This window comes from Delphinapterus leucas, chromosome 12 (genome assembly GCF_059928025.1).
Source record: "Delphinapterus leucas isolate spDelLeu-1000000601 "Yukka" chromosome 12, BTC_Dleu_Yukka2, whole genome shotgun sequence".
Taxonomy (NCBI): domain Eukaryota; kingdom Metazoa; phylum Chordata; class Mammalia; order Artiodactyla; family Monodontidae; genus Delphinapterus; species Delphinapterus leucas.
This window is the reverse complement of record NC_143140.1, coordinates 89,505,943-89,519,840: the sequence shown is the minus strand read 5'-3', so window position 1 is coordinate 89,519,840 and position 13,898 is coordinate 89,505,943. Positions and strand designations below refer to the sequence as shown.

Below are 13,898 nucleotides of genomic sequence, written 5' to 3'. Positions count from 1 at the left end.
TGTATAACTGAGTCAATTTGCTGTACAGCAGAAATTAACACAACCATTGTAAATCAACTATATTTCAATAAAATTTTTAAAAAATTTTGACAGGGCTCTGAAAAGCAAACCATCACTTAAAAATCTAACAGTTACTCTCCTGCCTTCTCAGCAAACTTTTCTAATAACTGTTTAAAACAGAAGTTTGTGTCGGGAAAGACCACGGGACTTGCTGTCATGTCACTTCAGAAACGCTGGGTGACTTTGCATTGCTCTCAGCGTGGATGTGTTGACTCTGCGCTTCTTTGGCTCTGTGTTGGTGGCTGTGCATTGTTCACTTTACAAGGAGTCCGTGTCTCAGTGATGTGGATGGAACATTCTTGGAGAGCTCCTCTACATATCTGGGGCAAGCAGCACACCCCGAGGGCCCCTTGGTGCCAAACATCACAGGAAATGCTCTGAGGAAACACCACGTTTCTAGAAACGAAGACAGAGAAAGCAGTTGAGTGAATGACTCCACTGCCCCCCTGGGTGTGAACCCTGGGGACAGTAACAGCAGCCACCTCGTGGGGCTGGTATGAGGACTACATGGATTGATTCACATAAAGCCCTTAAGACAGTGCCTTGCACCCGGGAGACATTCAGTAAGTGTTCCTTATTATTAATAGATGAACTAGTCAGTGGAGACCCCCGAACAAACTAACAAAAAGCACAGAATGAATGCAAACTAATTGCAGGTGCCGGGAAGGTGTGTGTGTCCCTTCACAGGGCTAGTGATTTCGTGGAAGAGGCGGGTGACGGACTCGCGGTGTTCGATCAGCTTCTCCACGGTCCCAGAAATTCTCCTGCAAAGGCAAGTTGCCAGCTGTGTTTGAAAGGCTTGAAGGGACAAGATCCAGCTGTTATGCCGAATCTCCAGGGGGACAGTAAAGAGCTGACACTGTGAGTAGAGACGAGTAAGTGCAGGTGTGGCTACTGACCCAAAAGGAACAACCGGGAACGGGGAAGCTAACGTCACTGGCGCACGCGTCCCACCCCCCGTTACCCTCGCCAGGCCACTTCTGACACCACGGAGAGTATCTATGTCAGTTTTGAAAAGAAAACCCTATTTCAAAACAACACTGGGCCTGTCTTCAGATTACCCACTGTGAATAAACTGTCCAACAACAAATATTTCAGAACTTTCACTGCAGTTTGAATAATCATGCAAAACAAGGCAGGGAGTATTTTCTGGGAAGATCCATTTGGCGCTCACGTTGGTGACACTGTCTCAGTGGGACCTCGGTGTTCCCTGATCTCACCCTCTGATACGTAGGCCGAGAGAATCAGCTTTGTCACTGTGTCGAGAGGTGTCCGGACCCAAGAAGATGGACTCACACCAATCTAGCTCATAAGAGAATGAGGTATGGAAGCTACAGGGTCAGTTTACAATTTATATTTGCAAGGAGAAGCACGCCTCCTGATTTCTCCTGAGATTTTCCATCTGCCCGGAATCTTTTCTTTACAGCCCCATCTTCCCCCTTTGCCTGGCCACCCTTAGGTCTCCGTTTAATCCACTTCTCCAGGAACCCTTCTCCAGCCACCCTAGTCTGCATTAGGGTCCCTTCTTCTGTGTTTCCAACGCTGCACTACTTCCTGAGCCATAGTTGTCTGGTGTTTTTTCCTCAACACCAACGAAGGCCTCCCGACACCACTGGGTATCCTACGAGTCAATTCCGTCTGACGCTACCTACCCGGAGTACATGTCAGAATCCACAGGTTGAGGGCTCAGCCCCTCAAGACCACCCCCGACTCAGACACCAGTCACAGGCCCCAGGTTGCCACCTATACTTCTGACCGATGGGCTATAAATCGGGGGTTTCTATGACCCAACCCCTCAAGTTCAATATTACCCTGGAATGGCTCACAGAACTCAGGAAAGTGCTTTACTCACTGTTACCAGTTTGTTATAAAGAGTTCAAATTCAAGAACAGCCAATGAAGAGCTGCATGGGGCAGGCATGGGATGGGGAGGGGTGTGCCGAGCGTCCATGCCCTCTGCGGGTGCCTCACCCTCCCCGTACCTCAACGTGTTCGCCAGCTGGGAAGCTGTCTGAACGCAATTGCTTAGGGTTTTTTAATGGAAGTTGCCTTAAGTAGACACGATTGGTTAGATCGTTGGCCATTAGTAATTCACCTAACCTCCTGCCCCTCCCCCTCTCCCTTCCTTCGATGTCAGGGCTTAGGGCTAAAATTTCCAACCCTCTAATTGCGCCTTGGTTTTCCTGGCAGGCAGCCCCCATCCTGAAGCTACCTAGGGTCGGACCACAGTCATCTCATTAGCATACACATCACTCCAGGGATTCTAAAGGTTTTAGGAACCATGGGCCAGGAACCAAATATTTATTTTTTATATTTATTCATATTTATTATAATTCATTCATATTTATATTTCATAATAGCATTTAACGTGTGAAACTTTAATCACTTGTTTACTTATCTCTACCCGCCAGGAGCAGATAAGGAGAATATAACTATAGTACTCGCCTTTGTATCCACAATACCTAGTGCCGGGCCTGCCACATTCCAGGCTCCATAACTAGGGAATTGCATTTTGGAGTTCTGAGCAAATCTACTTGAAAATCAAACCACAGTGAAAAGCTAACTTGTAGAGCCTAGACTCAGAGCTAAGTGACTCAGCTGCATGACCAGTGTCCCCTGGGCAGACGATCGCTTTCCATTCCAAAGGTACATATGACACAGGACGGAAATCCCTGGTCTCAGATCAGGTATCCTTAGCTGGGAGTCCCTGAGAATTGCACTGAAAGGGTTCTCCCCTTGAACCCTCCTCCCCTCCAATGCCCGGGTGACCTCACCTGTACATTGGCTGTTCTTGAAAAAACTCTCCAACTGTACTAGCAAAGACAAACTCTGCAGTTTTTCCTTTCTATAGATAATTTGTTTTATCCATGATTCTTGGCTTCTTAATTCCAAACTCAGAGTGACTTCAATGGCATTTTTGTGAGATGCTATTAAGCATCAAATCTCCTCTCAGTATTTTTTTCCCTGGAAAGTGTTCCTTGTGTTTTTATTACAAAGTAATTATTTCATTATCACATTCCAGAAAGTAAAAAAGGCAAAAAGGAAAAATTAAAACCACCGTTTAGAAATAATTATCTCGCATCTTATTTCTACTTAAAAACATAAGATGAGCATCTTCCCATGTCAGTAGATTTCTAAAATGACAACTTTTCAGGACTTCATTATGTATGCTAATTAAGTTAGTAAGTATTTCTTTGAAATTTCCCGGTCTAATTCAAAAGTGTTTTTCATGTAGTCATTAAACAGTTTGGGTATGAAAACTACTATGCAGCATGAAAAAATGTTTATAATGTAATGGGGAGTAAAAAGGAGCTTACCAAAATGGTACGTGTGCTGTAATTGCAATTATTTTTTAAAAATTAAGTCTAAGAAAAAGTGATTGAAGAACCTATATTAAAATGCATTTTGCTATGGTGACAAAATTATACGTGAACTTTCACTTGTCTCTACTTTGCACGTTTCTTGGCAGTGTGAAAATATCACTTTATAATGAAAAACAGTTTTTAATCTCTCGTGACAGTTTAAGCTGCCCAGATTGCATGCCGCCAAGAAATGAAGATTTTCCAATCAATAATTCAGTCCTCGCATTACCTGAACTTTACACAAATGATAACGAACCATTTAAAAACACTCTACTGCTTCTTTCAAAGGAGTTTTGCCAAATGGATTTGGACAGGGTGGAGTGGGAGAAAAATGAGTTGGGTGGAAGCTCTGGGAAGACGGGACTCAGTCTCCAGCCCCCCGTGAATACGACCCTTCTGAGTTTCTCGTGAGCGTCTTCTCTGCCTCTTGTGGGGATGACCAACCTTCCCACGGAGCCCAGGACTGAGGGGGCTGCTGCACACGGACTGTCAGTTCAGAAACTGAGGCCATCCTGGGCGAAGAACGATGAGTTGGGCTCTCTGCCGTGGGCCACACTTTGGGGAGCCTGGCCCCAGGAACGGGCCTCCAGCAGGCCCAGCAGCCTTGGCTACTGTCGCCGCCTGACACCCCTACCCCCACCTGAAATTTCTCCTGAGCCTCCCTCAAGCCGAACCGACCGATACTGATGCCTCCCAAGGAGTTTGTCCCACTAAGAAGAGGATGGGCTAATACCATAGGAAGCCCTTGACTCTCACCAGGGACCCATCACGTGGTATTTGAAAATCTTTGAATTCTGAAATACCTCTCTGCAGTAGCAGCTGGCTTTATTTTCAGGGCCATTTGTCATGGAGACATTCCAATTTCATGATTTCACATGAGCTCTGTGCATCAACCATGGTTGAGTCACCACTGTCTCCAGCCTGCTTCCCTGAAATATAGTTGATTTACAACGTTGTGTTAGTTTCAGGTGTACAGAAAAGTGAATTAGTTATACACACACACACACACACACACACACACACGTTCTTTTTCAGATTCTTTTCCACTATAGGTTATTACAAAATATTGAGTTTAGTTCCCTGCGTTATATGGTAAGTCCTTGTTGTTTGTCTATTTTATATATAGTAGTGTGTAGCTATCAATCCCAAACTCCTAATTTATCCCCCCTGACCCCTTTGGTAAGTATAAGTTTGTTTTCTATGTCTTCAACAAACAATCACTGAGCACTAAATATGATGGGTGTCCGGGCTACAGAAATAAAGACAAATTTCCTCTGCTCAAGACTGACAGGGAATTCCCTTTGGGTTCGTGGTTAGGAGTCCGTGCTGTCACTGCCGAGGGCCCGGGTTCAATCCCTGGTCAGGGAACTAAGATCCGAAACAAACTGCGGTGCGGCCGAAAAGAACCCAAAAGACTCTGACAAGCCATCAGAGGAGACAGATATGCAACCGCAACGCAGTTTGGTCAGCACCCTAACAGAAGCTGTGCTAGGTCCAGGCTTGGCGAGGGGAAGGATGAGGGGAAACTTCCCAGGGGCAGGTTGAAAAGGATGAGTGAGAGCGGGTGGACGGCCAGCGTTAGGCCCGGAGGCTGTGAGCCGGCGGCCACAGAGAGCACAGGGACCCTGCGTGGGTCCTGAATTGGGAGAAATTAAGGGAAATGAGGCCGGAGAAGCAGATCCAGACGTGGCCCTGCTAGAAAGCCTCAACTCCGTGTCATGCATGAAGGGAAAACTTTGAGGGCATTTGAGAAGGAAGGTCCACTATCAAATCTGCATTTATGAAAGATCATTCTGTAAGGAATGGCTGAAGGGGAGTGAGACTGGAGAAAGGGGGTCATTTCAAAGGCTTTCTGCAGAGTGGACGCGAGGGGAGCTGAGGGCCGGAGTGAAGGCAACGTGCTGACCAGGACAAGAAAGACTTCAGTATATACGTACTTAGGCCCTGAAGTCTCCGCTTCAGTGGACCCAGGAGCAGAAATACGACATGAGTGACAGACCAATGAAATCTAAATCAAGTCTGTAGTTCACTTCGTAGTATTGTACCAAATGTTCATGCCTCCGTTGGGATAATTGTGTGTGGTTACGTAAGCTGCTAAAATTAGGGAAAGCTGGGCAAATATAAAGGGATGCTCTCTACATCTTTGCCACTTTTCTGTAAACCTAAAATTATTCCCCCCCAAAAAAGTATGGGATTTGGTAATCAGTTAAATGTGACAAGTGAGACAGAGAGAGCTCTCGGGTAAACCCAAGGTTGTCCTGAGTGGCTGTGAGCCTGGTGTCCCTTAAGCCAGGAGACAGGACACAGGATCAGGGCCACGTCTGCATGTGGCCTTGGTGGCAGCAAAGGAGTGGCTCCTGTGCACCTTTCTGCCTCTGACACACTGTGAAAAGGCCAGTCCAATCTCAGGAGAGACCTCCTAGACCTGTTTCATGTGGCTCTCTGTGCTACTGAGAAGTCATTTTTAATAAATAGACTCTTCAAAATAATAATTTTAGATGACACCTTAAGATGGTAAAGAAATGACTAAGAGAGGCCATGTCATGTTAACCTGTCTGTAAAAGATGAGATATGCATCTCTAATTGTTATACAGTATTTTAGATTAAACTTTCTCCTTCCAAATAAGTGATCTGAGCAGAAGCGAAAATGTGATTTAAGTGATAAGGGAGGCGCCGTGGCTGAAGGCCAGGCCGTGAGCTTTGGTTCCCATCGGGTCAATTCAGAGGAAAGAGTAAGAAAAAGCAAACAAGCAGCCCCCAGGGAGTCATGTTTACAGCACATAAGGAAGAAAGGTAGGAGGTCGGGCAGGGGAGATCGGAAGATGTATGAGAGCTTCTCACCTGGTTTTTCAAGCAAAGTTAACCCAGATTGTCCAACATGGAAAAATATGCCAAAAAATACGGTCTTGACCCCTCCGCGGTGATTGTAATTCCTCAACATTAGAGGCAACTTTGGGAACTAATATATCTTCTGAAGGAGTATTTATATATAAGTTTAGCAGTCCATTCAGTTTCACTGCATTTTCTTTTTCTTCTGTCAACTTTACATGAAATGAAAATTACTACTTAACAAGAAAAGAGCATGTCTAGTATGACTCACTTTTTATACAATGAAATCATATGTATTTGCATTTACATCCACATCTGCTGATCCCTCCATCTGTATGTTTCCCAGAAGTTGATGGCTGGAAAGAGGCTTAAACCAAAAGCAGTGCTGGCATTTGTGGGTAGTGAGATTTGGGGTGATTTTTCTCTTCTTTTTTGTGCTTTTCTATAGTAGTTGAATGTTTTATAACCAGAAGGCATCATATTCATAGAGAAAACAAAAGTTGTTACTTAAAGGGAGAAGCCCACCAGGAATCTAAGACCAGAGACCAGACTAGCTAGTGCATATGTACCGGGGGTTCTTACTGGGGTTCTTGTGCCCCACGTGAGCATCACACATCCGTGCTGTGATGCCCATGTGGGGAGACCCTAACGGTACAGAGGTCGACCATGTTCAAGGTTCTGTTAAAATTGAACCTCCATCTGTTGGCTTGAATGTGTCCAAATTGGTCTGATTTGTGAGTTAACCGTGACCCAGACAGAGGTGTGGAGGGTCTCCGTGCAGACCAGATAATGGCACCGAGGGTTTCCTGGCCTCTGCTTTGACTGGACAATTCTATGTAGACTTTCAGGCCACAAAACCTCCTCCAATTGCTGAATTTCCTTTCCAGGCTGCCTTGCTACATCTCTGCATTAATGCTCACTAGTTGTACTTATCACGTGTGCATGAGCTAAACGGTCTGCCTATGGTCCAGAGAACTGAATCCCTGCGTGCGTATTGCAACTTAGACGTGAGCATCTTAAATCAAGAACTATAAAGACCATTTTAACAATGTATTAAGAGAACTGCCCACTACAGCGAAGCAAGTTTTAATCCCATTAATTTAATGATAAATTAGTATTGAGAAATCTATAAGTTTAGCGTTTCACACTATAGCAAAATTCATAACACAAAATAATCTCCTTTGATGGCAAAAGACATTTGATAAATGTTCATTATTAATGAACAACACTTAACTAGAAATGGAAGGACGCTTTCTAAACTTGATAGAGAACATGACTCATGGGTGGGACGTACAGGCATATGCTCATGAAGATTAATCCTTATAAAAAGAAGAAACATTTTAGTGACAACTATTGGTTATTCGCCCAGCACCTACGCTCCTTCTTTTTCCCAAGAGACCTTGATTTTGTTAGGTTATCCACTCCCCCTTTCAGCCACATGCCTCAGGGGAAGGTGACCAACCACACCCCAGAGAAATAAAAACATTTATCCAGACAAAACCTCGTACAGGAATGTTCAGAGCAGCTTTATCCGTAAGAGCAAAAGGAAGGAACTTTTGCTCTTATGTCCATCAGCTGTTGAATAGATAAACTAAAATGTGATCTGTCCACAGAATGGAAGGTTATTTGTTCATCAAAAGGAATGAAATACTGTGACATATTACAACATGGATGAAGCTTGAGAACATCACGCCAAAGGAAATAAGTCAGACACAAAAGACCACATATTGTGTGATTCCTTTTATATGAAACGTCCAGAAGGGGCAAATCCACAGAGATGGAAAACAGAGCTGGGGTGGGGGAGGGAATGGGGAACCATTGCTAACGGGCACAGTGTTTCTTCATGGGGTGATGGAAATGTTGTAAAGTTGATTTGGGTGACGGATGCCGTAACTCTATGAATATACTAAAGCCGTTGAATCATACACCTGAATGGGTGAATTGCATGATATGTGAATTATATCTCAATAAAGCTGTTACCAAAAAAGAATAAATGGAGGATGGAGAAGTAGACAGAGCAAATATGACCTTGTTCTCTTGAGGAACTTGGTGGCAGGGGGACAGATAAGGGTCAAGGTGAGGTGTTTGTTTTAAGATGGGATTGTGACCTCAGGTGTTTGTTTTAAGATGGGATTGTGACCTCAGGAGCCAGCACATAGGGAGAAGTGGAAAATAGAGAGTTATGAGTGAAGGTTCTAGAAGAGAGAAGACACGATTCACACAGGACTCCTAGAGCAAGAAGGCTGGCCAGGAGGCCTCTAACGCCTGTCCTTTGTGCTGTTCATAGAGCCTCCTTCTAAGAAAAGCAGTGTAGTGCCCAAGCCAGGGCAGACCCAGGCAGAGACCGTGCCCGAGCTACGCCTGCCCAAGGGACAGTCCATGTGAGCAGGTGGCCCGCGGATACCCTGGGAGAGACCCCAGGGAAGCCGGAGAGCAGAGAGGCTGCTGGATGCTGATATATCGTTTAATGTTCTATAGTTTGGGAAGCGGGCAGCTCCTCTCCCCCTCCCCCAACCTTCCTCCACACCCAGGAGGGAGGAAGGAAAGCACAGAAGGGCTTTGGACCCAGGTTTGGTTCAGTTCCACAGAACAGTCATGGTGTTTAGTAGTAAACACTAAACAGCTCTTCACACAAGGAAGAACAATTAGCAGATCGATTAATTGCATTTTATATCCATTTCTGGTCTCAGGGATAAGTATTCAAATGCGATCTTTTCCTTTCAGTCAAACACATAGAAATTTCAAGTGAGCCTTGGTTTCCTGCTATAAATTAAAGCAATTTTCACCTTTTCAGTGTTCAACCGTTACCTTTAAAAATATTTCCTGATTTAACAATACAAATTCAAAAGAAATAGAAATCTTGCGTCTCCTAACTTTCTCCGCTAAGCCGTTGGTGTTCAGGGTAAAAACTGGGGACACCCACATGGCTGAAGTGAGAACAACATGCCTTTACCCGTGAGGAACTCGAAAAATATAGTTTGGCTTTAATTAACTGTGATTGAGAAGAAAACACACGATCTAGATATATCATTTAATGTTCTATAGTTTGGGTGTCTGGAGTTCTTTAATAAGGCGACATGGTTACTCTGCCTACACATGTGCAAATGAACGGAGGGATGCAAATAGCAAAAATTCTTCCCCAAGTGCAGGAAAAAAACACTTGATTCGGGACTTTAAGGTCAAGTGTTTAAAGCTACCTTTAATGAGTTGGAAAAACAATGAGTTCATAAACAATTGAGTTAATAAATTATTTCTAGTCCAACAACCTTACTTATTTAAACTCCCTGGAAGAAAGAAGGGGTTCCTACCAGAGACTAGTGGCAGAAATGTTTGGAGAGAGGAGAGATTAGCAGAGAAGAAACAAACCAGAAGGGCCTCCAGGGTGTCCAGGGTGACGTTAGGTGCCTAAAGAAAGGAGGTGAGGGGATGGAGAGAAGGCAAAGAGGGGGCCACTGGAAACAGAGCAGCCATCTCCGCACCCCCAAAGTCCGGGTTCCTGTGTCTAAGTGTCCAATTTAATCCTCACATCTATCATATACATACCACTTTTTTTTAAAGGCTTTTTAAAATTAACTTTTATTGGAGTACAGTAGCTTTTATTTTTTTAATATTTATTTATTTAGTTTTGGCAGCGTCGGGTCTTAGTTGCGGGACACAGGCTCTTCATTGCGGAGCGCGGGCTTCCCTCTAGTTGTGGCTTGTGGGCTCCAGAGCGCACGGGCTCAGTAGTTGTGGCGCGAGGGCTTAGTTGCCCCGCGGCCTGTGGGATCTTAGTTCCCCGACCAGGGATCGAACCTGTGTCCCCTGCATTGGCAGGCGGATTCTTAACCACTGCGCCACCAGGGAAGTCCCTATATACCACTTTTATTACTCCCGCTTTATAGAAGAGGAGAAACGATCACAGAAATAAGTAATTTACCCCAGGCCATCCTATGTGGAAGCCATTTGGGGCGGGGGGGTGGGGTAGGCAGACCTTGGTAACCAAATAGACATGAGTGACAAGGATGACCCCTGGGTGAAAGGTACAGACATCACTGACAGAGTCCATACAGATGAGGAAGCCAAAACAGCACCTCAGCCACTAGAGAATGTGAACCACACTCCTCCAGTGAATCCAGGCCCGTCTCCTTCTAACACTCCCACACGCTATAGGCTCCAGGCAAACGGTCCCTGTCAAAACTCAGCCAGGCTTTTTTCTTCCCCGGCTCTGAAATGTCCCAGCACGTCACACCTCTCTTGTGTGTGTGTGTCTTGTAATGTGACTCACCACCTCCCACACTAGGTTGTGAGCACACTGAAGACGAGAGCTTAGAGTCAACAATCCTAACTACCACCCCGCCTCCCCCCACGGCCTAGAACCTTCCCTGGTACACAACAGGCGCTTACTGTCTCATGAGTGAGCGCGTGCATGCATCAATTGGATTCAGTGCTCTTATCTGCCTGCTATATATCTACACGATGTAGTAAAAATGAATGGGAAGTTACGTTTTGAAAAAAAAAAATTGTAATGGAGAGCAAACCGTTTCTATGATTGAAGTGTCAATCCCATTTAAATAAAAAAGTTCTTTCCTATGATTCATTGAGCCTTCTTCCTAGTTGCAATCTGAGAACTCTGTACCTGCATCGGAGTGGGGTGGGGGGCAGCGATGGAGGAGGGGGAAATGCCCCAGGTGGGCCAGTCCCCTGCTGTGAAGCCGGACCACAGGCCCTCAGCCAAGTCCCAGTGAGGTTGGGGCGGAGGGAAGGGGATAAAATGAGACACATACATGCTGTGTTCAGCACACTGTCTGCCCGCAGTAAGTGCCAAACAAATGGTTCCTGTTTGTACCAGCAGCAGTTGTGACTGGTCTTTCCCAACTCTTAATTTAGGCAGGTCAGTTACCTCCTTCGTGGTTTTTCCTCTGTAAAATGCAGACAATGATCCACTGTCACATCTTCCTCACTGTATTATGAAAATACAGCTAGACTTCGTGAATATTCAAGACAGTTGCGAAAAGAAGTGTGTTCCATGGTCTGAAAACAAATGAAAAGCACGGCAGCCCCAGATCAGTAATTTCTGGAATCACGAGATCACAGGGAGAAAAGCTCCGGTGCCCGTTCTGCTCCTTGGTCACCACGCATGGATCTGTTCACAAGCCGGAGGCCACCACCTCTGCAGATTTATCCTGGAGACATCTCCGGTGCCTGCCCAGCCGGTGCTTCACGTGGGACAAGCGGACTCCGCTGAGATTGGATGAACTGGCTCACAGGCCAGACAGGAGCAGCTCTCTAAAGCCACTTCCCAGCTCGCAAGTTGACTATGTTTAAATATTCACACAGACTCCTTGTTGGCACAGCGGTCCTGTGAACTGAAACTCCTTTTCTCTTCGCTGACACAGGGTTTCTCAGCGCTGCTGACCTTTGGGGCTGGATAATTCCCAGTTGTGGGGCTGGCCTGAGCATGGCAGGATGCTCAGCAGGGTCCCTGGCCTCTGCCCACCGAGATGCCCGCAGCCCCCGACCCTGTGGTAACAACCCCAAATGTCTCCAGACATTGCCAATGTCCCCGGAGACCAAACCACTCCCCACTGAGGACCGCTGGCCCACCGCGTCCCTGCAGTATTGTGTGTTGAGGTGATGTCATTTCACCGACACATCTTCCTTTCAAATTCCCCGTGTGTCCACACAGGAGAGGTTTTTGCCGAGATCCACGGCTACAGACTGTTTTCCTGTCTGGCTGACATCACCTCGTTGACAGCGGTGTGATTCCTGTGCGAAGATGTGCTCTGGAGTGACCATTTTTGGAGAAAGTCCCAGGGTATTCTGGGAGTGAATTTGAACGGCTCTTAGCCGCAGGAGAGATGGCAAATATACACTTAAGGCAATTCAGGAAAAGCTTGCCCCGCACCATCCCATCCACTGCCTGTGGATGAATAGGGGCTGTACTGTCTGGTAACCCGTCAAGAAGGCTCGAATTCACCTAAAACTGAAGCTCGATTTCTCCAAAACAAAACAACCAAATCTGGGTTTCTGCTTTCCCACCCAAGCTTTTTGATTCTCAACCCCGTCACAGCTCATCTGGGAAGTTTCTAATTGCTATTAAGGTTTTCTGCAAACGAGAAGACAGTGTATATTACTTGTGTAATTAAAATGATCCTGTCAGACACTTCAGAATTTTTACAGCAAATCACGATTCCAGGTACAAAATGATGTCTCAGGCACAAAATTCAGCCACGTGACCGTTTTTCTACATTATCTTCCCGTTGCCAACTGAATTGCAGTTTCTATTATGTAAACGTGCATCACATTTTACATCCTTGGCAAATACCTACAGAATTTAATTTCCTGTTGTCAGTACCCCTTCTTAAAGAGCTGTGTCTCCCATTCCATTTGAAATGTTGACATAAAACCTCAGTTAGCTGGGGTGAGCGAGGGTTCTTCTTTGGACGTAAGTCCAAACTTGGCTCCCAAGCTTCTCCTGGTGGGTCATCAGCAGGTGACGAGTACAATGGAGTTCTACCGTGTGTGCTTTTTTTTTTCCTCTTTCGGCCTTTTGGCTAAGATCAAGTGTAGTATCTGTTCTTATCAGTTTAATACCATGTGTGCTTTTAACTGACACCAAATTAACTCTTTACACTTGGCTAAGAAGCATGAAAAGACAAGACAAAAGGATACACAGTGCAGACAGTTACATCTGCCCCTGCGCTCAGAAGGTGTGGGTGTGTAGGAGAGCAGCGGTGAATCTGACCCTTTCTCTTCTTATTTCCGGCCCCCACATGAGTGTGATTATACGGTCTTATTTTTAAACAGCACAGCCCAAATAACCCCAGTCAGCTACTTCAGCTGGCCCTCAGCCTGAGAAACAGTCATCTGTTTTAGCCCTGGAAGAAAAACTGATTTATTTGACTTATTGAGAAGTCCGTTGGTCTCCAGAATGGCCATCCCGTCGTAAGGAAACTTTAAGGGTGGCATCAGTGACTCAGTCCCCTTTGCCGTATCCTCTGGACTGGAGATTGAACCAGGTGTAGGCAGTGATGCCTCAGTCGCTCCCCTATTTCCAGTCGGACAATGTCACCTTCTAAGGGGCCCTTAGAAGGGGCCCTGCCAGTTTCTTGCTGGACAAATGCACTTTCGCCCCATCCCCCTTCTGACTTGGGCATCTCTGACCTGTTCCTTTTGACTTCTTCTCCCTCTGGAATCCATGGAAGGAGAAATATCCTTTACATGCACTACATTTTGTATTGTCTCTAATGTATCAACTTGTTCAATAGCCAACCACGTGGGTAAGGTTCTCTCCGCCCACCCTCCTCCTCTTATACACCGTCTCTCTGTTCCCTTCTCACTTTTCCTTCTTCTTTATTTCCTTAATTCAGCTTTGCTTCAACCCACTGTCTACCTGGCACTTTGCAGCCCAGAGCCCAGGAACACAAGCCCAAGGGTAGCAGACAAAGATGCACAAATCCACAGAAGGCCAAGGTCAAAGGTAAACATTCTAGAATTCTCCACCTTGAAAAAGACAATTGCTCACAACTGAATGAGTGCTGGCATAACACTGGCCACCATATAAACCTTTCAAGGGCATTCACAGACACCAGGTTTGCTATAATTCGGACTTGACATAAAATTGGTACAGCGACATAGCCTTTGCTTTCAAATATGAGGTAGGTTT

At 45.6% G+C, this 13,898-nt stretch overlaps 1 pseudogene; it reads left to right on the top strand.

The window, feature by feature from the left end:
- The first annotated feature begins 12,765 nt into the window (after window positions 1-12,765).
- On the top strand, window positions 12,766-12,862 carry LOC115802067 (U2 spliceosomal RNA; annotated as a pseudogene).
- Window positions 12,863-13,898: the final 1,036 nt, after the last annotated feature.